Source organism: Mirounga leonina, unplaced genomic scaffold (assembly GCF_011800145.1).
Source record: "Mirounga leonina isolate KUSES-001 unplaced genomic scaffold, KU_Mleo_1.0 Mir_54, whole genome shotgun sequence".
Classification (NCBI taxonomy): Eukaryota; Metazoa; Chordata; class Mammalia; order Carnivora; family Phocidae; genus Mirounga; species Mirounga leonina.
In genome coordinates this window covers 8816973-8840901 of record NW_023270812.1, presented here as the reverse complement: position 1 = coordinate 8840901, position 23929 = coordinate 8816973, and the positions used below count along the sequence as shown (strand labels likewise).

General features: G+C 40.0%; 1 protein-coding gene across 3 annotated transcripts in view; it reads left to right on the top strand.

Annotated features, from left to right (window-relative positions):
- Positions 1-23929, top strand: part of PDE10A (phosphodiesterase 10A) — a 294100-nt gene that overhangs the window by 69555 nt on the left and 200616 nt on the right. The window lies entirely within an intron of this gene.

Here is a 23929-nt window from a genome sequence, read left to right as displayed (position 1 = left end):
AGAAGCGTGGAAGGGCCTTTTAGATAGATAGCAAACTAGTACTTTGCAGCGCTAAGTGTTAATCTGCCAGATTGTCACAGAATTATCAGTTGGCTGAACCTAGTTTGATTCATACCCTGAAATTTTTGGACATCAAGTCAACTCCCCACAGCATGGTTGGCAGGGTTTCATTGTGTTAAAAAGTTTGCAGGGTTAATCTCAGACGGGTTAGTTTTAACAGCTTTTAAAGGTTTCTATGAAGTTGTAGTTGGCTGTTTTTCATTTGACTTGTCTTAGGGTGATGGTTGGCCTGTTGAATGCTTTGTTTGCTTTAGGCAAGTTGGTTGTTGGCTAACTGACCTCTGCTGTGTTACGTAGGAGAAAGTATCCCAAAAGCAAGGGACGGACTAGTAAGACACGAATTGCCGAGTCCAGAGAGATGAAGGCAGAGCTCATGATGCTTAACTGTCCAGGAGAGTTTAGCTTGTGTTTCCCAAAGCAGTTTCAGCGCCATGCTGGGGGACTGATGTCACAGTGTGGTGATGAAGGCTGAATCGGAGTGAAGGACACCGCAATAAGCACCGGACTGCCAGTTTGACGGTGAAAGGGGGAAACCTAGAATGTGTGACGAGTTTACCAGGCTTGCGGGAGGTTGTGTCGCCGTTGTTTCGGGATGGGGGGCAGCCTGAGCATCTCAGAGGTCTGTGAGAAGGGGAGAAAGAGAGTTTGAAGACCTGAGAGTGGGAGGGGCGTGTGGATCCCCTGACCTTGCAGGCAGAGCTGGTGGAGGCGAGGGAGGACGAGGGAGAGCATGGAAATCGGGTAAAGGTTCAGAGAGATGTCGAAGAGGAAAAGTGAAGGGGCCTCTCAGGAAAATAAAGGTCAAGCTTTGTGTCAGGGAGATGATGATATGTGTGGATGTCTGGTACAGGGAGTCGTCTAGGGAGAAATAAAGGAATTGGCACAGCTATGCGTTTTAGTCCAAACAATCGGAAAGGCCTGTGGAAGGAGTTGGATGCTTGTGTTTGCCTCGTGCAGGGGTAAGCAAGGGATTCTGTGGTGGTAGCTAAGCCATCACTGCAGTAGCTGGCAAAGGTTTTCAAACTCAGTGGGGAGGCGGAAGTCAGTTCGGGTGGCTGAGAAGGCAGGTGAGCAGGGATGGATGTGTCCAGGGGGGCAGAGAGCAGACTCAGTAGGAATGAAAGGATAGGACGAGGTGTGTTAGTCCGCTGGGCTGGTGTGACTAAGTGCCCTAGACTGGGGGGCTGAAACAACACATGTTCATTTCTCACAGTCCTGGCTGGAAGTCCAGGAGGAAGGTACTGGCTGTTCCAGGTCCTGATGAGCGTTCTCTTCCCGGCGTGCAGATGGCCCTCTTCGTGCTGCGCTGCGTCCTCACATGGCATCTCCTTGCAGAAGGCCACTGACCCCACCATGAGGGCCCCACTCTCATGACCTAATCACCTCCCAAGAGCCCCCCATTTCCAAATAGCATGACATGGAGGGTTAGGGCTTCAATGTGAATTTTGTGGGGGGGTTACCTTTCCGCCCATAGCAGAAGGTGTGGTCAGTGAGGGAATTTTTGTCCTGGAAGGAGAGAGCAATTTTTCTTCATGGTTTATAACATTGTGACTTCCAACCTATACAGAGGAATATCTGGGTGCAGATTAATTATATTTATTTTAATTTAACAGGCAAGCTTGAAGGAATAATAAACAGTAGGTTTAATGTAATTTTGTAAATCTGTTTTATTAGCTGTATAACCGGGAAGATGGTGTGATTTATGAAGTAAAGTACAGTATTTTGAGATAGCTGTAAATCATGGTATAAATGCATCATAATTTTTTTAATACAGAACTATTTAACATACAAGCTGAATCAAAACTAGTAAAAATGTTTGGTCTTGGATATTCAAAATACAAGTTTATTACATTGGCAAAATTTTTAATTAGCAAATGTGATGCTTCTTTAAATATTTAAAATTTAAGGTAATTTTTAAATCACCTGTTTTTAAAAATTAACTGTGGGTAGTTTTTATAAGGCAGTTTTTCTCTTCAGGAATTTCTCAATCCTGGTTTGAGTGATGTGACTGTTTGAGCCCCACCTGGTCATTGCGTGTACCTCTGCCCACCTTTCAGATCTTAGAGATCTGTTTTTAGAGATAAAACACTGATGAACACTTGAAAGCAGTTTTAATTTCATTCTCAGCCCCCAAACACATGTTTTAATGGAGCTAATGTAAGTGTTACATGTACATTTTCTAACAAATTGCCTTCTCTTTAACTATTCTAAATGGGATATAATGGGATTACTCTTCTGGAGCTATAACTGTGACATATATTTGCAGAAGTAGAGGAAGTTGTCATATAGAGCTAGAGCACCTTTTTTAAAAAAAGTACTCACTTTCTTGGGGCGCCTGGGTGGCTCAATTGGTTAAGTGTCTGCCTTCTGCTCAGGTCATGACCCTGGGGTCCTGGGATCCAGCCCTGTTTCCGTCTCTCTGCTCAGCGGGGAGTCTGCTTCTCTGTCTCGTTCCCCCCCACCCCCGCTTGTGCTCTCTCTCTCTTAAATAAATAAATAAATAAATAAATAAAATCTTTTTATTTTATTTTATTATGTTATGTTAATCACCGCATTACATCATTAGTTTTTGATGGAGTGTTCCATGATTCATTGTCTGTATATAACACCCAGTGCTCTATGCAGAATGTGCCCTCTTTAATACCCATCACCAGGCTAACCCATGCCCCCACCCCCCTCCCCTCTAGAACCCTCAGTTTGTTTCTCAGAGTCCATCGTCTCATGGTTTATCCCCCCCTCCGATTTCCCCCCCTTCATTCTTCCCCTCCTGCTATGTACTTCTTTTTTTTTTTTTTAACATATAATATATTATTTGTTTCAGAGGTACAGATCTGTGATTCAACAGTCTTGCACAGTTCACAGCGCTCACCATAGCACATACCCTCCCCAATGTAAATAAATAAAATCTTTAAAAAAATACTTTAAGGTTGAGTTTGAGGGCAAAAACTTTTATTATAATTAATGTAATATGTTGGACTGTTTGTTTTGTTAATAAGTGGCTCAAACCTGCTTAGCTCACAACTTTAGCCTACACCCTACCCTCACAATTACACACCTCCCTTCCTCTTAGGTTCACACAGCAGGGGTTGAAGTGCCAGACACTGTAGACTGATAAGATAAGAAGCACATGAGCCATTGCCATAAACCAGGGGTCCCTACTGGGCCGGCTGACGCACACAGTCCTCCTCTGATGTCAAACAGCTGATAAGTAGCTCCTTGGCTCCTTTCCCACATTTTGTGCCAGAGCGGGAAAAGACTCTTTGTCTAAAAGAGCAGCTCTACTGAAGTATTTCTCTTTTAAATATATTACTGCTTTTCTTGACTGTGGGCCAGATTCCTGTCTGTTTAAACAGTTTAATGTTATTTCTGAATTGTTTGGCAGAAATGAATATTTGTTAGTGAAAATATGTTTAATTCATTATGCATGATATTCTATGATTTGTTTGTTACCCCTTACAAGGCTTCACACTTGGTATTTTTTGTGAAAAAAATAAGTGTGGCAAATTTGATGAAAGGGGTAGTTCAGTGGTCTTTTATAAAAAAAGCTTTTATATACATTGTCATTAATATCACCCTATCTTTATGAACCTGTAGGGAAGGGGGAAGACTGACCATGGATGGGGATCAGTTCAGCAACACTTAACATCTGGGAGGCCATTTGTCTCAACATATTGGCATTTATACTGAAATATGGAGAAATAGTAGATTCATGAGATTTAACCATTCAAGACTGGTGATGCTCTACTGGTGCATATGCCAAACATTCTTTCTACTGATTAAAAAAAAAAAAAAATCCAGACAACATGTTGTAGAGCCAAATTGTCATTGTGGTGATAAAGTCTGAGCAGTATGTCGTATGGTGAAATGTCTGCTTAGCTATGTAACTGGCTCGTTATGAAATCCTAAGCAGGAAAGATAACATTCAAACCTGTAATTTTATGCCTGCCTTGTTAAAAAAGGGAGCCCAAGGTGCCCATATCAAAATGAAAGATCTGTAAACCTAATTAGCCTAGCTCATTTTATATAAAACATTATTAGTTACTAATTCTGAGATCAGCTCAGATTAGTGAAATTCAACTTTTGCATTATCACCTAAACTTGCATTTCTAAATACACACCAACTGGATAAAGTTGGCAATGAGAATTATAGATCACAGTAATCAGCGTGTACAACCAGTTAGAACCAAGACTATCTGTTTAACATGTATATTTCTGTCACCAAGGAAGCTGAAAAAGTGTCTTGGGAATTTAGAAATGCCACAGAATTTCTACAGCTCCGTTCTTAAGCTGTGATATTCTGTGGAGGCCACTGTTAAACAGCAACACAGTATTTTGTCTTTAACTACCGTACAAACTAATGTTTTATATTTATGTGTTGGTGATAGCTAACATTTACTGGATGCTGTTGTAAGCGGTTCTCATCTGCTTTCCTTACTTAATCCTTAGACCGGGTCCAGGTACAGATACAATGGTCATCTCCCTTTACAGAGAGAAGTTGGAGCACAGGAGGGTTAAATAACGCTCAGTAGCTCGGGAAGTGGCAGAGCTCAGAGACAAACCCTGGCAGGTCTGTCTTTAACAGGTGGCATTTTATCCTGTGAGTTAAAACAGGAATTAGAGTTTTTGAACTAAGAGGTGACATTCATGAAACTTTCAAGGAATCCGATGTGCTGTGTTTGTATTTAAATCTCTCTGATAAAAAGATCAAGCAGCCGGGTCTAGGGTGCTTTACTGCTTCTGTGCAGTGGGCTTGCATGAATAGTGTGCAGAGCTCCGATGCTGTATTCCTAGTCACGGCATTCCTTAGTCACCAGGCAGAAGGTGGCTCCCTGATTGTTAAGAACTCCAGCTGTTTTGTTGAGGGGGCAAGACATTGACAGCAAGGTAGCAAGTTGAGGGGCGTGGACATGATCTGAAGTGGAAAAGCTGTATTGGGAGCATGTGGTAGAAAACTCTTGTCTTTGCTGCACCATGTGGTATGACTGGATTTTGAGACAAACATAGCAGGCAGATCAACTGGTACTGAGCACTTGTGAATGAGAACTCATTTTAAGAGTAGAGTAAGATCACTTTGTCTAAGAGGTGAAGTATCATGCTTCTCGGGTATCTCGTGTTTAAAAATGGCTACCGTCACCAATTAGAGAACTGTCTTTCCAAGGACGAAGTGTGAAAGGGACTTATGTTCTGTCAGCATTCTGACCTTCCTTTCCCCTCCGTAATAAATTTATTCATAGCAGTGAGATTGACGCTTAAGCGTAGGAATGAATGTTTTTAATATCTCAGTGGTGTGTAATTTCTTGTTCCAGTCTATTGGCAGGACGTGATTCCTTAGTTTCCCAACAGAATTGTATGGAATGTGCTGTTTAGTGTTTTCATATTTATCAGGGAAGAACCAGTAGAATCAACAAAGAAAGTAACCTGTCTGCAGAGGACTTGATTCCCACAGACTCAGGTTGTTAGCTTGACTGCTAACAATCCTGGGTCATGATGTATGTGGCTTTCTGCCCCAGTGGGTTCAGTGTAAAACAGGCATGTCCTAAATGGGATCAAAAGAATAACACTGTTTTGATAAGTATTATTAATAATGAAGTTACTGGAAGTAATGGGAGCACTTACTCATTGAAATCTGAAACAGTCATCAAATGCCTACTATGTGAAAAGAGAGTCAGTCCTCATTATTTGCAGATTCTGTATTTGCAAGTGCCTACTCACTAAAATTTATTTGTGACCCCAGAATCAATATTCATGCTTTTGCTGTCATTTGTGGACATGTGCATACACAGAGTAGCGGAAAATATGACTCATCCTACGTGCACATTCCAAGCTGAGGTCCAACAATGCGGCACTCTGCCTTCTTGTTTCAGTTTTCCTAGTGTAAACAAGTCCTTTTTGCAGTATATGTAATGCCATGTTTATTTCGTTGTTGCTTTTTATTTGTGATATGGCTGTTTAAAATGGCCCCCGAGCATAGTCCTGAAGTGCTATCTGTTGTTCTCAATTAAGCACAGAAAGGCTGTGACGCGCCTTATGGAGAAAATACAAATGTTACACAAGCTTTGTTCAGGCAGGAGTTAGAATGCTGTTGGCAGTGAGCTCAATGTTAACGAATCAACAATATATATTAAATAAGGTGCCTTTAAGTAGACCCACACATGAAACAAGGTTGTGTGTTGATCAGTTGATGAAAATGTTGTGACTGGAAGTTCAGAGGAACCTAACCCTGTATTTCGCCTTGGGGGTGATGAATGGTTCAGTATTTGCTAATTTACTGTTTGTGTTGGCTTTATACTAACAAGAATCAACAGTAATTACAGGCTCTGGGGATAAGAAGATGAATACGATGTAGTTTCTGCCTTCAAAGATCATGTTAATTGTGGAGAGAGACTTAAGTCAATGTTTGGAAAATTGATGTACTGAAGATCCTACATAGCTTAGGTCTTTCAGCAAAAACTTTGAAGACTCTTTTGGGTTGAGATGGCAGCTTATAACTTTTATTAAAGAAAATTTAGTTATTCCTATTTTAAAATTAAGTAGTACTTGAGAAGATTGGTTTTGATTCTGAAAACATCACTCATCTTAGATAAGATATACTATTTTCTTGATAGTAAAATAGCAAAATAATGGGAATTGTAATTTCATGTATGTATTTTTGGAAGAGGATGGTAATACACATTATATGCATTACATTAATTTTTACCAGGGACTTTCCCATTTATCTTGATTGTTTCTCTAGTGGGTGCAACTACTTTTAAGCATTAGGAAGAGCGTAGTCATATATTTGCATGTTTTAGATGTCTGTCAGATTAATAGTCCTTTTTTTCCCATGTTCATTTTTTAAGCATATTTATGCAGTTATTAAAAAGATTCTGCCTTTAAAAAATTTATAACTAAGTATAAGATGTTCAGAAAGGAGAGTTTATTAGTTTGCAGGGACTGCCGTAGGACACAGTCACCTTGGACTATACACCCCTTTACGTTACCTCCTATTTTCAGTGTTCTCAGCATGTAGAATGCAGTCCTGAGTCACTGACTGTCAGTGTTATTTCCTGAGCCAAGCTGCCTTTAAAAATACTCTCCTGTTGGCACTTTTCTCCACCCTATTTAACTTTAATAGTTTCAGGGTATGTGGGTCAAAAATATCTTAAGACCAATAGTATCTTCAAAAACTAATTAATTGACATCAGCAAATAAAGATCACCCAAAGTAAGCTGTGTCTGGTTCAGCTTTCTTTGAAGAAAACTACTTTCATCCATATTGTAGGTTTGTGATTCCAGCTTGGCAAGTCAAACTGTATTCTTTACTTGTGGCACCAATTATAGTAGGAGAAAAGGTTTGATTAGTAAGAAACCATAAATTTGCCTCCTTTTATGCAGGTGTATTCTTTTTTTTTTTGAGAGAGAGATAGACAGTGCGTGAGCTTGGGAGAGGGTATAGAGGGAGAGGGAGAAGATTAAGCAGGCTCTGCACCCAGCATAGAGCCCGGCGGGGCTCAATCTCACAACCCTAAGATCATGACCTGAGCTGAAACCAAGAGTCAGATGCTTAACTGACTGAGCCCTGCAGGTGTACTCTTTTTAAATAAAATATTTATTGGGCATATGCTATTTGCAGAGCAAGCCAATCATTAACAGAGGTTTGCAGATTTGACTTGGTATTAAAGGTAAACCTAAATGTTGAATTCTTTTGTAAAGCAAAGGAACCTTTTGTAAAGTATATGATAACTCATCCTTTTTTTTTTTTTTTTTTTTTAAGATTTTACTTATTTATTTGACAGAGGGAGAGAGACATTGAGAGAGGGAACACAAGCAGGGGGAGTGGGAGAAGGAGAAGCAGGCTTCCCGCCGAGCAGGGTGCCCGATGTGGGGTTCGATCCCAGGACCCTGAGATCATGACCTGAGCCGAAGGCAGACGGTTAAGGACTGAGCCACCCAGGTGCCCAGATAACTCATCCTTTTAGTAAATTCAGATTCTTAGACCATAGATTTGCTTAAGGCTGTACATAACAGATGTGTGTTGGGCTTTCTAAATATCATTTACTCTGTGATGTAACCCCAGGTACCAACTGACTGAAAGCATAAATCTGAGAAGGAAGTTGGGGCAGGGAAGCTAAGGTGATACCTCGCAATGCTGATGGTTTCCTTTTTTAAATTATTTTTAATTTATTTAATGATCATAAAACCCCATCAGGCAGGTGTTATTTTATCAAACAGAAAATAAAACTGAGACCCAGGGAGATTAAATAGTTTATCCAAAGTCACACAGTTACCAAATGTTGAGGCAACATTTTGGTTCCAGGTCTGCCTGACTCCAAATTCTTACTTTTTCCCTAATCAATCATCAGAGTGTTTTGTTTTTTACCATTCCTGGGAACAAAAGCCAGGACTTATGAACTGGAGGGTAGAGCCAAGCTGCCATTAGTTTGCCATGCAAACTAATAAACTCTCCTTTCTGAACATCTTATACTTAGTTATAAATTTTTTAAAGGCAGAATCTTTTTAATAACTGCATAAATATCATGCTTAAACAAATGAACATGGAAAAAAAGGACTATTAATCTGATGGACATCTAAAACATGCAAAGGTATGACTACACTCTTCCTAATGCTTAAACGTAGTTGTACCCACTAGAGAAACAATCAAGATAAATGGGAAAGTCCCTGGTAAAAATTAATGTAATGCATATAATGTGTATTACCGTCCTCTTTCAAACCCTAGGGGCTAAAGGTAGGTATAGTGGGTTGAATGGTATGTCTACCCCCGCACCCCCAATGTGTCCATGTCCTGAACCCAGAACCTATGGCTGTGACCTTATTCAGAAAGAGAATGTTTGCAGATGTAATCAAGTTAAGGATCTTGAAAAGTTCATCCTGGAGTACTCGGAGGAGCACTAAATCCAACAGGTGTCTCTGTAAAGAGAGAGGCAGAGGGAGGTAACACAGCCTGGAGAGGAGGCATTAGCAGTGTGATGGGGAGAGGGTGTCAGGAGAGGCAGAGAGTAAAGTAATGAGGCTCTCTAGGTCAGGAGATGCCGGCAGCTAGAAGCATTCTCCCGGAGGGCCCTTGGAGGCATAGGTGGCCCTGCCTTGGTTCTGAGTTCTGGCCGCCGCATCTGTGAGAGAATGAAGTTCTGTTGTTTGAGGCCCCTGGTTTAGGGCGGTTTGTTATAGCAGCTCCAGGAAACAAATACAGAGTAATCACTTACTCTGAAGCACTAAGATGGGTCTGAAAACCTGGCTGGAGTCTGCACTCCCCCAATGACAAGCCTTATATTCTTGGGCAGATCATTTACTTTGTCTCAGTTTTTTTATCAGAAAAGAGGATAAGAATAACAGGCCTTCCTACCTCAAGGCTTTCAGTATAGTCACATGAGATAGTGTACTGATATTAAAAATATTAAAGAAATATATTGATATACCTCATTTTATATAAATCAAGAGTGTTATTTGTTTTACACATGATATTTAGTCACTTAAAAATAGTAAAGTCAAAACCAGTTTTTAAGTTTGGCAAAATTGGGACATGTCCTTTGGATACTCACACAGTCTCATAACACTCTTGCAAGAAAGAAAAAATAATTCACTGCTTCACGTGGAGCCCAGGACCAAGAATGGCAGATGCATGGGCTGTCAGGTAGTCTCACTGTGTATTTTAATAGTCTAAGTTAAGGGAAAGATCTTGAATAAGCAGGAAAAAAAGTTGGTCCTCAGAGCAGTGCTGTCCAGTGTAAACAGAATGTGAACCATATATGTAAGTTCAAATTTACTAAAAAAGTAAATAACTGAAATTAATTTTAATGATATGCTTAATCTAACTCAATATATTCAAAATATGAGATTTTTAGTGTGTAATCAGTTGAAAGAGCATTAAATGAGATCTTTTACAGTCTTCCGTTTGTACTGTTGTCTTTGAAAGCCAGCGTATATTTTACACTGACAGCATATCTCACTTTGGAGTAGCAGCTTTCCCGGTGCTCAGGAACCACATGTCTCTAATGGCTACTCTGTTGGACATGCATAGCCCTATAAAGTTTGTAAGAGAATAGCGTGTTTTTAGTTCTTTCCCCAGAAAATGTCAAGGTTTCTGAGGGCACAGGAGGCATTTGGTGAATATTTGTTGAGTGATCTAATAAGCACCTACACAGTATAATAGAACCTTTATTTTTTATCTTTGGAGGAAATTATACCCGTTAACTACTTAGTTCTTTTAGAAACCTTCATTGAGTGCCTGTTGTGTGCTAGGCCTTTATTTAGAGCAGATGATACAAAGGTGAATAAGTTAGAGAATCTTGACTTTCAAAGAAACCAGAATCTTGAGGTCAAAACAGATAAATAGATCACTGGCCATAAGATAAAGTGGAAGATGGGGACGTAATATATAACATAGTAGGGAGAGCTTTGTATTTGGATTCAGAAAGTCTTGGGTTTGGATCCGAGTTTTAGTACTTTTTAGCTATGTGATCCTGGATTATTTATCGCTTCAACCCCCTATATCCTTATTGAGAAAAGGCTGATAATGATTATGAAAAAGTATTTTAAAAGTAATTTTAAGACAAGCTAGTTACTGAGTCTTTTGAGAGAGTATAGGGAGAGATTGGGAATGGTTTCATAATGAATGTTTACACGGAAGGGAAAAAGCTTTTAACCCGTGGCTGTGTATTTTTAAAAATTCTGTAAACCTGGACTCGAATGCCATTTCTACCACTTACTGATTGTAAATACAATAACCTCTGGATCTTTGACTGAAAATGGGGGTAATAATAATACCAAAGCTCCTCTTGTGCCCCCTTCCAGTTACTACCCCTGAGGATGACCACTTTTCTGACTTCTTACAGATGGTAATTTAAAAAAAAAATAAACTTTTAGTAGGTGGAATCGCATAGTACTTAACGCTTTGGCCTCTTGTTTCTTTTGTTCAACATTGTGTTTGTGCACTTCGCCCATTTTGTTGCACTTGTAACTTGTTCTCATTATCTATGGTGTTCCAGTGTCTGATGGATCAACTTACTTTTTGATTCTACTATTATTGGGTGTTTGCTGTTTTCAGTTTTGGCTGTCGGAAGTAGTGCTTCCTTGCATATTCTAGTACCGTGTGTGTGTTTTGACGGTCGGGTGGAATTGTTGGATCACAGGGTGTGCATTTGTTTATCTTCACTTTTCCAACATGATTGTACCGATTTATACTCCCACCGGCAGTATGTGGGAATCTGAATGGGAGTTTGACTTGCTCATTTTGCCATATTTTGCATGTTAAAGATGGTGTGTTTTTTACAGGTGTGATTGAGCTAACTTGCAGTATGCCTGGCTCTCAGTCCAGACTTTGACCTGAACTCTTTCCTTTGCCTGAAGGCCTTCCCTCTCCCTTCTGGCCACTCCCGTTAGTCCTTCAGAACCCAGGTCACACACCACCTCTCCGGGGAAGCCCTGTGTGACTTCCCTGTCAGTACACTTCACGCAGCTGTTTGTGACTCCCTCACTGGATTTGGAAATCCTGAGTGGGGAAGGAAAAAAAAAAAAAGACTATATTTATTGTTTTACGTCAAGCCAAACTCACTGGGTTTTGATTCTGCCTTTGCTGTTTACTAATTGTCTGACTTAGGACAAATCTTTTAATCTATCTGACCCTCAGTTGTCTGGTTTGTAAAATGAAAAAGAAGGGAAGAGGAAGAAGAACAGGAGGGGGGAGAGAGGGAGGACAGAGGGGAAGAGGAGGATAGATGTGGGGAGGATTAGTATATGGAACAGCACTTGGAACCTGGCACCTCCTAAGTGCTATGTAAGTAGGAACTATTATAATTTGTTAGCACCCAAATGCTTTTGCACTTTTAATTGCTGATACAGAATTTAGCCTTTAATGGTTTCTGTCTTGTATTTTTGAACTTTAAAAAACCATCTGTAAGATGGTAAGCTGAGAGCAGAGGCAGTATCTTTAACCTTGTTTGCAGTGCCTAGCAAAGTGCTGGACACACGAAAGTCCTCAAGCATTTGCTGCTTGCTCTTCTACTCTTGTGCTACTTCAGTAAGTGGACCCTTTCAGTGACAGAAGTGCTGCTACATTTTGAGTTAACACTACTTTTACCTTTCTCTTTCCTACCTTTTAGCTCACATTAGCACACATATATTTGTAAAACATCTGCAAAATATCATCAAGAGGATCTGTGCAATCAGAGTGTGCTGGGGAAGTTGTTCGATAATATGAGTGTGATTTTTCTCAGTTCATAGATCAGTTAAACTAACCTTTTTCTTTTAAGATGTAGACTCTGGAATTAAAAATAATGTCGGTGTTTACTTAGCACTTCTACTGTGTGACTTTATTACAGTTATTATTTTATGACAAAATCATAATCACTTTAAATATGTGGCTTTACATTTTTTTTTCTTTGTAGAATATTTCCTGAAAACATGGGTCTATTTTTATCATAGAAATTTTTGGTTAGGAAAATGAATTTGATTTGTAGTTACTCACTTCATAGGTAACTTTTTAGAACATTCTGTAAAGTGTGATGCATTCTTTTTTTTTTTTTTTTTAAGATTTAAAAAAAACAAGCGGGGGGAGGGGCAGAGGCAGAGAGAGAAGCAGACTCCCAGCTGGAGCAGGGAACCGGATGTAGGGCTCAATCCCAGGACCCCGGGATCATGACCTGAGCCAAAGGCAGGTGTTTAACCCACTGAGCCACCCAGGCGCCCCGCATTCTTTCTTTTATGAAATAAATTTAGTTTTTTATTTTCTATTTTACCAGTCTCGTCCCTTTATTGGTCATTATATTTATTTAGATTAGCACAAGCTTTTGTGCACATCTGGCTGTCACATAGGTGTGACAGTGACTTGGTGGAGCTACCAGGTTTCTGATTCGTCTTAATCCTGTTCAGTTATAGAAGACTCCCAATTCCTAACTGATAATGCTAATTGATTAATTTGCGTTTGAAGAGACAGTTCTCTAGTTACTCAAGTGCTCAAGTTACTAAACCGAGTAATCCTGCTTGGTGACAGACCAGGTGACAGAATGCTGGAATGAGAAGTTAAAAACTAGGGTGCCTGGGTGGCTTAGTAGGTTAAGCATCTGGCTCTTGATTTGGTTCAGGTCCTGATCTCAGGGTCCTGGGATCGAGCCCCATGTTGGACACCACCAGACTCAGCAGGGAGTTTGCTTGAGATTCTCTCTTTCCCTCTGCTCCCGGCCCCGGCTTGCACATGAGTGCTCTTTCTCTCTCTCTCTCCAAAAATAAGTAAATCTTAAAAAGAAAAGAAAGAATGAAAGTTAAGAACTAAAAGATATGAAGAGTTGGGAAGGATAGCTCAGGTAGACCTATCTAAATTCCAGGGAATAATTCCTGACCCACCTCAGAATACCTCAATAGAGACGAGCGTATCTATCATATAGTTATTTCTCTTTCTGTTAGCACTGCTTACTAAATGCGAGTTATTCATACTTTCTTGTTTCTTGATCATGAGGAGGACTGAGACTACACTCTAGTTTTTGTGTGTGCATGTGTTCCATGAATTTAACATAAACAGGTTCATGGAACCACCACCGCAATCATGATATATAATTCTAGTATTGCAAAGAAACCCCTTGTGCTGCCCCTTTAGAGTGGAATCTTTCTCCCGTTCTTAGCCCATGGTGATTCCCAGTCTGTTCTCCATCACTATAGTATATTGTCTTTTCCAGAATGTCATGTATATGGGATTCTATACCATTCACTCAGCATAAAGCCTTAGAGAGGCATCCCAAGTTGTTGCTTGTAATAGGTAGGTTTTCTGTTGTTGGTTTTGGTTTTGTTTTAATGTTTTTATTGCTGAGTAGAATTCTGTGAATGTGTGTACCACAGTTTGTTTAACCACTCACTCACTGAAGGACACTTGGGTTGTTTCCAGTTCTTGGTAATTTTGAATACAGCTACTCTCAACACTCAACATTGATGTGCAGATTTTTTGCATGAACATAAAAATTTTTATTGCTTTAGGGAAAACTATTTTTCTAAACTACTATTTATCATGTGTAGTCCCTGAAGTCTCTTTTCCTTTAAATGTGGTCAGCTAGTGTGGATAGAGGTCTCAGTGAATGTCTAGAACCAAAAAGAAAGGAAAAAGAAAAACTCTCCCTATCATTTTTTTTTTTTTAAAGATTTTATTTATTTATTTGTCAGAGAGAGAGAGAGAGAGCACTCGAGCAGGCAGAGGGAGAAGCAGGCTCCCCACTGAGCAAGGAGCCCAGATGCCTGACTTGATCCCAGGATGCTGGGATCATGAGTTGAGCCGAAGGCAGATGCTTTTGGCTGAGCCACCCAGGCGTCTCTCTCCCTGTCTTTGTATATTGGCTCTGTGTTGGGACACTTTTTGATGCTCAGCTTTGTGTTTTACAACTTTGCCTTAGCCTTTGCTTTCTGTTTGCATTGAGCCTGAACACCAGTCAGAGGTCAGATTTTGACATTTTAGAGTCTTCTCAGCTCTTTTCTGCGCATGTCCTTTGGTGGACATGTGTGGCTCTCTAATTCCTTGGTGTAAGTGGAAACTTGCAGTGTTCTACTTCCCCAAAGAATCTCTCTCCCGAGCTTTTCCTCCTAGGCTTTCGGTGTGTCTGTGGTCTGTTTCAGCCATAGTGTTTTGCCATCCTCCCTGCCATTCCCCTCCCCCAGCAGTGGGTGATTCCTTTGCTTTTCAGTGTTTTTCAGGAATGTTTTGAGTAGCCACTTTCTGCCTGAGAGAATTCTAACTTAGGTGAAACAAAGTCACACACCTCAGGTGAGTCCTCCGGGTAGCCCCCAGACAGGTCAAAACAGACCACCAAAATTCTTTGACAGTTAGGTCTGCTTTGCTTTCTCTGGAACCAGTGACCAGGGTCCTACACTGGGAATGGGCTGCCATCCTCAAGACCACTGCTGAGCAAGGGAAGTGACAGGGCAAGAGCAAGTAAAAATGTGCAAAGCTCTTCTTCTCTTTTTAGGTTGGATTTTTCTGGACTCAGTATCTCTCATTGCTGTAAACATTTGACTACTTTTCAGAGTTCTGACAAAGTTGATTTGGACAGTTTTTGATCATTTTTTGGAATTTCTGTGGAGGGACAGGCCCTTTGAACTCCCTGCTCTGCCATTTTTGCTATTGTCACTACCTACAAAAACCCTACAGCTAACATCATACTTAATGATGGGAAAGTTGATGTTTTCTCACTAAGATCAGATACAAGATAAGGATGTTTCCTCTCACTACTCCCTTTTTACATTGTACTGGAAGTTCTAGCTAATGCAATAAGACAAGAAAGAGAAATAAAGGTACACAGATTGGGAAGGAAGACATAAAAGTCTTCTATCACAGATGTCATGAATATCTATGTAGAAAACTTGAAAGAATCAACAAAACTACTCCTGGAATAAATAAGCTATAGTAGTAAGATTGCAGGGTATAAAGTTAAAATGTGAAAATCAGTTGCTTTCCTGTGTACCAGCAATGAACAAGGGGATTTTAAATTAAAAATCTGATACCATTTACATTAGCACCCCCCAAAATGAAATACTTAGAAGAAAATCTAAGAAAATAGCAGTGGAATATTATTCAGTGCTAAAAAGAGCTATCAAGCCATGATGAGACACGGAAGAACTTTAATGGATATTATTACTAAGTGAGAGCAAACAATCTGCAAAGATTACATACTGTATGATTCTAACTATATGACATTCTGGAAAAGGCAGAACTATGGAGTCAGCAAAAAGATGAGGGGTTGGCTGTGTGGAGAGAGAGAAATAGGTGGAGCACAGAGGATTTTTAAGCCAGTGAAAGTGCTGTGTATGATCCCATAATGATGGATGCGTATCATTATACATTTGCCCAAACGCACGAATGTACACGGGAGCCCTAATGTCAGCCCTGGACTTTTGAGTGGGAAGGCTGTGTCAGCGTAAGCTCCTTGATTGTCACTTAGGTACGTACCACTCTGGCAGGGGACGTTGATAGTGGGGGAGGCTATGCAGGGGTGGGACAGGGTGGGGCGGGGGTGGGTGTATGGAAATTCTTTGAACCTTCCTCCCAGTTTTACTGTGAAACCTAAAACTGCTCAAAAAAAATTCTGTAAAAGAGTTGAATAGTTTGGCACTTGTTCTGTGAGACTTGAATGTATTTCAGTGAGAATCACTATCATTTTTTCCCCCTCAGTACCTATATATTATTGGAGGGGTGTGAACAGTTCATTATGTTTAAAGATACCCTTGGCCCTGTTAAAGGTATTTCCTTTGCAGTCTTTTGAACTAAGAAGTTAGTAAGAACCCGGCCGCATGTTGTCGCGTCAGAGACAGAAGTGTCTGCGTCACCAGCAACAGTTTGGAACCATCTGAAAGCTGCCCCGAGACTTGACAAAGGGCCAGGAGGAGTGCCTTTTTTTTTTTAATGAAGAAATCCAAACAGTCAGAATTCTTTAGATGAAATGATGTTGCAATACGATGTGGGGCATCTGGGTTTTACTTTTCTAGCACACCTGCTTGGCCACTTAGCTTGGCCTTGGCCGCTTCCTTTATAAAATGAGGCATTTGGTGACTTCCAGATTGCTTCTGTTTCTGAGACCTTGGTTTTGTATTCCATGTTAATTCTTAACAATCCTAATTTTGTATCTCTTGTTGAGAAGTGAAGTTATACATTGATAAAATATTCTCAGAATTTTTAGATATATTGCTTTTTAAAACTTGGAAATAGGATTGATTCAATAAAATGATTCTTGTCACAGGATATTTTTGTCTGTTGTATGTCTTTAATACATACTTTTGCATCTTTCCCCTGGAATGTTAGCCATTTTCTTTCTTTTTTTTTTTTTTAAGATTTTTTATTTATTTATTTGAGAGAGAGAGAGAGAGCATGAGAGGGGGAGGGTCAGAGGGAGAAGCAGACTCCCTGCTGAGCAGGGAGCCCGATGCGGGACTCGATCCCGGGACTCCAGGATCATGACCTGAGCCGAAGGCAGTCGCTTAACCAACTGAGCCACCCAGGCGCCCAGCCATTTTATTTCTTAAAGGAAATCCCTAACTTCTCAAGGTATATAGACCGCAGTATAAACTCTCCTATTGTTGTGACACACTATGATGATAATGTCATAATTTTTTACATACTTTGAAGAAAATTTTTAGTATAAGCCCAATTCTAGTCTTTTGTTTCTCCTCTTTAGTTAAGATTGTTGGGGAGGATTAGTTTTTCTCTCCCATGAAGAAACCCTGGTTTTGTCTATTGCATTCTACTTGGTAAGTGCAAGATAAAATGTTTAGATTAAAATAAGACCTATTAGGTGTCAGAGAAGCTCCTAGTCAGCCAATTACTTAATAGTAACCTATAAGGACATATCAGAAAATGAGGGACAGATTGTATGGAACTTAATCTTGGTGTTTGTTAAATAGTTAGAAATAATGACTTAACAAATTGGAAGTATGCAGTGTACTGTGAGAGTGCAGGATAGAATGCTTTTTGGGGCAGTGGTTCACCTAGTGAGTTGACTGGACAAGGTGATAACCTGACTGCAGGGCATACATCTAGCTCATACGGGCCTGGAATATTCCGAGGCAGGCGGCCATTGGTGATATTTCTAACTATTAAGTCTGACTTCGTTTGAGAAAAGATTGTTTAAAAATTTCTGTATAACCCCTGTTTTATCAGAAAGACATTTCTTGTCAGAACCTTTCATTGTCTAATCAGGAGTGTCAGAGGGGCCTTGTCAGTCATGTTCTCACTCTTGAATTTGTGTGGGCTGAACTGAAACAGGACCTGAGAGCCGAGGCTGCCTCGTGGCTCAGCTGCCAGTCTTTTGTGCAGCAGGGAGCAGGCACTCGTTCTCGCATTTCTTGGCTCTCTCAACAGCCCTGCTTTGCAAAACAGTCTTGGGCTTCTTAGGAAACCTTTGCTTGAAAATCCACTGTGTAACAGTCTTGACTGTAAATACTTATTCTGAAGGATAGGGATTTGAGTTGAGGATTTTTTTTTTCAAGGATTTTGGGGGGAGAAAAATTTCAGATAAGTGTTTTATGGCAAAGAGATTTTTAATTTTAATTTCTTTTACAAAATCACAAAGAATAATCCCTTCTATTTGAATACTCAGAGTTTCCAGGAGAGAGTGCGAGCCCAGCCTGTGTGGTCAGGGTGGGTGGGGGGGAAGTGAAGGGGGTGTGAGTTGGTGTCTCCACGGGCATGTATGTCTTCATTTGTGTCTTTGTTATAGCTACCACTTCTTTGAGCCAAGTTTTACATCCTTTACATGTACTATTTTTAATTCTCATCAGAGCATGAGATGGCTATATAATTACTTTATCGATCAGAAAACATGTTAGAAGGGGTACCTAACTTGCCAAATTATTCTGCCTGTTTGTGGCAGAACCAAGATCTGAAATTATTTTTGTCTGTCTGATAAACATGCACATACCCATCTTATTTTATATTTATGTATGTATGTATGTATTTATTATACCCACCATAGTAAGATATAGTTACTTTTTGTCAAAAATAGTATATATATCCTGTACTTCATATTTGAACTTATGTGTTTGACTTCTGGCAGTGAGCTATGTTTTTAGAATTGTATTTCCTGTGATAATGGACTTGCACTGAATTTGTAAAGTATTCATTTCTAAAATGGCTTGCACATGTAGAATATCTCCCAGATCTTGGGTTGAACTGAAGATAAACTGGCCCAACTCAGGAAGAAACTTTGCCCTAATTAGTACTTAACAGTGATTCAGCTGAGAAATGAGGGCTACATAATAATGGTACTATTTACCCCAGGCACAGAGGCACAGTAGTCTCCTTCCTTATAATCCTGTCTTTTCTGTGGCCTGGGTGGTTATAATGAGAGTCCCAAGCACTCCTGATGTCAGAGGAAGGGTAAAAGTGTGCTTGAGTTCTGCGTCCATAGTTTAATTCTTGCCCAACTCCCAACCCCAAATAGATGTTGACATTCTAAGAATACCTCATCTTTATCTTTTGATTTTCATATACCCACCAGAATACCTTTTTGTGTCCCCCGTGAGGTTCTTGTATTCCATTTGAAAAATCACAGACTATTCCAGTTTCTAAATGTGAAACAAAACCAATTTACCTGTTAAAGGTAGGTTTGGACCCTAGTTTTACTGCTGCTCTTTATTCTTAAAGAAAGTGAAATGTAATCAGTTTGTAAGGTCTTTTTTGCTGAACTGTGGAAAAGTTCATTCATTCAACAAATATTTGAGCATCCTGTGGGCACCATACACTGGTTCACGTATTGTATAGAAAAGAGTCAAACCCATAAAATGCCTGTTCTCCTGAAGCTTATGTTGTAGTTGGGGTCAACAGAGAACAGATAATCCTATAAATGATTCAGATAATCTCCAGTAGTGGGACACCAGTAATGGGATTGAGAATGGCTGTGGGGTGGTGGGGCCAGCCAGCCTCGACAGGGCGGTCAGGGCAGACTTTTCTATAGAGGCCACATATGAGCTGAGACCTGAAGAATGGTAACGAAGAAGTCTTGTTACATCTAGAGGAAGAGGAAGGAAGGAAAAGAGAACAGAAAAGTCCGAGGGAACTGCCCAGGCAGGAATGTGCTCATGGCCCTGGAAGAGCAAGACTGGTAAGGGAGGGAGGAGAGGCCGGCAGGTCAGTGTGACAGAGCTTGTAGGAATACTCTAGCATGGATAAAGATGCAATAAAAATACCTTTTTTTTTTTTTTTGAATAAAATTACTTTTTTAAGATTTTATTTATTTGTTTGACAGAGAGAGAGTACACAAGTGGGGGGGTGGAGGGGGGCAGATGGAGAGGGAAAAGCAGGCTCCCCGCAAGCAGGGAGCCACTGGGGCTCGATCCCAGGACCCTGGGACCACGACCTGAGCCAAAGGCAGACACTTAACAACTGAGCCATCCAGGCGCTCCCAAAATACTTTCTTACGTACGTTTTAGCTTCCTCAGATTTGAAAGGAAATGTTTGGTGGATGTAGTGATCAAAAGTAAGGATTATAATTTAAAACGGCCTGGATAATAAGAATTTGTACATAAATATATTATTGGTTGTTTGGTACAAAAACGCTATTGAATAAATTTTTCCCTCCTGTGAGAGCTCTGCATATAGTAGGTACTGAACCTTTAATTAATTATGATATTTGGAGCTGAAAGGGCTTTCCTATAGAAAGTATAGTTTTTAGGTACCTAAGCAACACACAGAGATGTATTGTATTATAACACAGTGATTAAGAACCAAACACTGGAATCAGGCTAAACTACCTACCCACCGTGTGACTTAACTTCTCTTTGCCTCAGTATTCCAATCTCTACAGTGGGAATAAATAGAAGTAGTTATGTTTGTAATGATTGCCTAAAGTGCAGAATTCCATGCCATCACATGGAAACATTCAGTGGAAGTGTGTAATTAAAACTTTAGTATACGGAATAGCTGACACTCAAATAATCTGCACATGGGCTATGAGTTGTCCTGCTCACTTTCCTCTTAGATTTTTATCCTGCTCCTTATCTCCCTTTTCATTTTGTTTCTTCTTGCTTCTCTTCCTCTCTATTTGTTAAAATTCCATTCGGGATTAAATCAGCTTTATTGAGTGTTACTCAACTTGGGACCCAAATAACATTCTCTGTAATTCCTTATGGAGCTTTTTCTCCACAGCAGGGCTTTCTGAATGAACTGTGCTGGCTCGGGCATACACATTTTTTCTCATTCATTTTCTCTCCATCTCTCTGCTGTGGTGGTGGGGCAGCCCCTTCTTATCTGGGTATGTTGAGAGGACTTTTTTTCTTTTGGGTTCAGGCTTCAAGGGGATGTGGGGGCTTCTCTGAGGAGCATCAAATCCTGCCTGTGTTAACAGGCACTTGCTGCCCAGCCAGATGCAGGAGGATGTCTGTACTCACTTTGCCTTGTTGGTACTCAAAGTCGATACTTCTTTGTGCCCTTGTTCCTAATATATTTGAGAATTAACATCTAGACCTTATTACTAAATACACATGTATCTTATGAAGAAGTTTTCCTTGTATTTTGTTTTGGGATATTTCATTTCTAAATACCATTCTTTTATAGTCAGTACTGAAATTACTTTGACAGTAATATTTTATACACGTGTGTTTTTAAAGTCCATATTGCAGGAGGAGAAATACCATATTTGGATGAATTTAAAATAAAATCCTGAATTTCTGAAACATAACTTGCATTTCAAGTTTACTTCTTTTCTCAGTGTGTAATTTACAGAGGTAGAGAGTTGTTGAATTATCATACGGTCAAAGAAAATAGGCACCTTTCAGGGAACTTTCAGTTAATACAATGTTTCAAATGTTAAAGCAAAAAAAAAAAAAAAAAGATCGGTCTTCTGTGAGAATGTGATAAATTTAGTTTATCAGATTTGGTGACCATTGCATAGAAATGGTTTACTTGGTTAAAAAAGTCAATCCAAAATCTCAGCTCAGCAGAGTAAGCATATATGGTATATGAGCTTTAGGGCATTACTGAAGCAAAAGGATTAAGTTTTAATTTAGTTGATAGGACCATAGAGTGCTTTGAGAATCTGAGATAAGCATGTTGTGACCTTTCCCCAGAAAAATGTGCATATGTTCAAGAATGCAAAATTCATGGACACCTTAGGGAGTTCCTGGGGCCCTCGGAGCTCATTTACACAGAGTTGACGGACCCCAGGCTGGGAAATTACTCTAGGTTTCTGGAAAACTCTGGCAGCACTTCTCAATCTAGATGACTTCCCAAGTGACCTTTTTTTCTGTGTGTGTGTGTGTGTTTTTCAATTATAAATAATACTTTGTCTACGTGAAGTGGAAAATACTCTCAAGAAAGCCTAATGAACTCCAAATGATTATTTGAACTAGGGTATTTCGTATCTTTGTTTTAGACAAGTAATCATGAATTTATTACCAGAGCATTAAATAAATTAGTTTAGCAACAAACAAATCATGATTAGACTTCTCATGCCATTGGTGTTCCCTGCTGTGTGGAGAGAGGAGCTGAAGTGAGGCCCCTGGACCCATCAGCCCATAGAGGACTGTGTAGGTCCTAGAGACCTTTCTCAAGAGGACATACCTAGGCTTCATTTTGCCATTCAAAGTACCTCAAACTGTGTGTGGCTCAAACAACAGGAATTTATTCTCACTGTTCTGGAAGCCAGGAGCCAGAAATCAGGATACTGGCAGGGTTGGTTCCTGCTGAGGATGTGAGGGAGAATCTGTTCCAGGCTGCTCTCCTGGCTTCTGAAGGTTTGCTGGTCATGTTGGGTGTTCTGGGCTTGTAGCACTGTCACCCTGATCCCTGCTTCCATTTTCACGTGGTGTTCCCTTGTGTGTGTGGCGTTATTTGTATGAGGACACCAGTCATACTGGATTAGGGCCCATGCGATTCCTGCAGGACCTCATTTCAACTAATTCCATCTCCCCTAACCCTGGGGGTTAGAACAGGAATATATGAATTGGGGGGGATACAATTCAACCTATAACATCCCCTAAGTGATTTTTAATTGCCATAATTTCATAGGCCTTCTGTTTGACATGATTACTGGGAGTCATAAATTACAGATGCCAAGACACTGAAATCAGCATTATATGGACATCTTCAGCTACATTTCTTGTAACACGTCTTCACGGGAGTCACTAGGCTGCTCTTTTAACATCTGACTGTCCTCTTTATTTTCCCCCTCCCTCTCCCTCAACTGCCCCCCCCCTTCTTTCTCATTTGTTTATATTCTTCTAAAACCTCTACATGTGGGGAAGCTAAAGTATCCATTCTTTCAGCAAAAGTTATTGAAACCAACCTCAACACCGTTGGCACTTTGTGTGGGTAGCTCTTTGTTGCGGGGCCATCCTGAGCATGGTAGGCTACACAGTGGCGTCCCTGGCTTATACTGGTTAGATGCCGGTGCCCGGCCCCTGGTCCTCCTGTCTTGCCTTGACAATACAGAATATCTCCAGACACCACCGCATGTCCTTCTGGGAACAAGATCAGCCCTGGCTGAGAACAACTGATTTAAACTTACACTGTGCCAGGCCAGGTAATGGGGAATCCAAGGATTTGACTGTGGCAAACTCTTGTTCTCACGTGACTCAGGTTGCTGAAATGGGTCACATTCTTAATGGTTAAGAATGACAAGGAATTTTCTTTTATATTCTCTAGATTTTTTTTCATTTTTGTTTCAAATTGTAGTTTTAAAAATATTTATCTGAAAGTTATCTTTTTTTTTTTATTAAAGATTTTTATTTATTTATTTGAGAGAGAGAGAATGAGAGAGAGCACACATGAGAGTGGGGAGGGTCAGAGGGAGAAGGGAGGATGTGAGGGAGAATCTGTTCCAGGCTGGGAGCCTGATGCGGGACTCGATCCCGGGACTCCAGGATCATGACCTGAGCCGAAGGCAGTCGCTTAACCAACGGAGCCACCCAGGCGCCCTATCTGAAAGTTATCTTGAAGAAGAGCTAATACTAGCGTCTTTTTAAATGTAAAATAGTTGGGATAATCAAGACCTTTCACGTGTTGATCTGAAAAGGTCAAATTCATTATTTTTCTTCATGGATATAGATTTAGTAACACATGATTTCTTCATGGTACTACACCCTACATTTGAATCTGAATATACATTTGGTTTGTAGCTTTTGAAATATTTTAAGCATTATAATTGTTTTTATTATTAAATAGCTATTGTGTGTCTAGTAAATTAATGATTGCCATGCTGGTTTAGTTATTTAGTTCTGTTGCTGAGGAACAGCTTTGAGAGAATATGTTTGCTTTTTCTGACAGTAGCCTTATAGAGAGAAATCATATGAGTGTTAATTTTATTTTTTAGTGCAATTACATTAGAAAATATGCTTTCTTTTTGCAAGTCTATTTATCTGATATAATTGACTTGCATTATAACATTTAAGTCATTTAAATTTCTAAC